The sequence below is a fragment of the Camelina sativa genome, chromosome 5 (assembly GCF_000633955.1).
Source record: "Camelina sativa cultivar DH55 chromosome 5, Cs, whole genome shotgun sequence".
Lineage (NCBI taxonomy): Eukaryota > Viridiplantae > Streptophyta > Magnoliopsida > Brassicales > Brassicaceae > Camelina > Camelina sativa.
Genome location: NC_025689.1, coordinates 20,239,434 through 20,240,313, shown reverse-complemented (window position 1 = coordinate 20,240,313; position 880 = coordinate 20,239,434).

Below are 880 nucleotides of genomic sequence, written 5' to 3'. Positions count from 1 at the left end.
TCCTCCACCTAATCTATCCCATCCACAAGAACTAACGCACTACTCAGATCCGGAAATCATCATCAACAATACAAACTCAGAAAACATTGAAACAAGCATTCTTAGATAGGTAAAAATGAGATAAACAAGTTTGTAGAAGAAATCAAATGCAAATACTCAATGAATTAAAGGATATCTGGAGAAAAAGTCTGAGAACGGTTTTTGGTGGCTAGGAAAACCTTACAAAAATAAAAACAAGATAAAACTAAGATGATGTCGCAAAGACTTAACAAAACGTATTTATAGTAAAAACATAAAATCCCGAAAACTTAAAACGACAAGACGAAGAGTCGGTTTGGGAATCTCCTGAGGCGTGTAAGAAGGAACGTCTTCCTGACAGGTGCGAACGAGTAATGGCTCGAGTGAGTGATGGCGTTGGCTCGAGTGAGTGATGGCGTTGGCTCGAGTGGAGTGATGGCGTTGGCTCGAGTGGAGTGATGGCGTTGGCTCGAGTAGCGCGACTCAAACGGCACGACAGCACGACTCGAACGGCATGACTCAAATGGCACGACAGCGCGACTCAAACGGCATGACAGCGCGACTCGAACGGCACGACACGAACGGCACGACAGCGCGACTCGAGCTGGATGTATACGCTTCCACTAAAGCGATGATAACTTTTGAACCACAGCTCCGCTTGCCTTGAAATAAAAGTCATTGGAAAGATGACTCAATTTTCTACAACTTTGATGAAGACGTCGAAAGCTGAATCCCCCGACCGGTGGCTCGAAGGACGACTCGAATGGCGACTCGATCGACGGTCAAGGTGTTGCTCGAGTGGGTGACTCGAACGGCACGACAGCGCAACTCGAATGGCACGACTCGAACGGCACGACAGCGC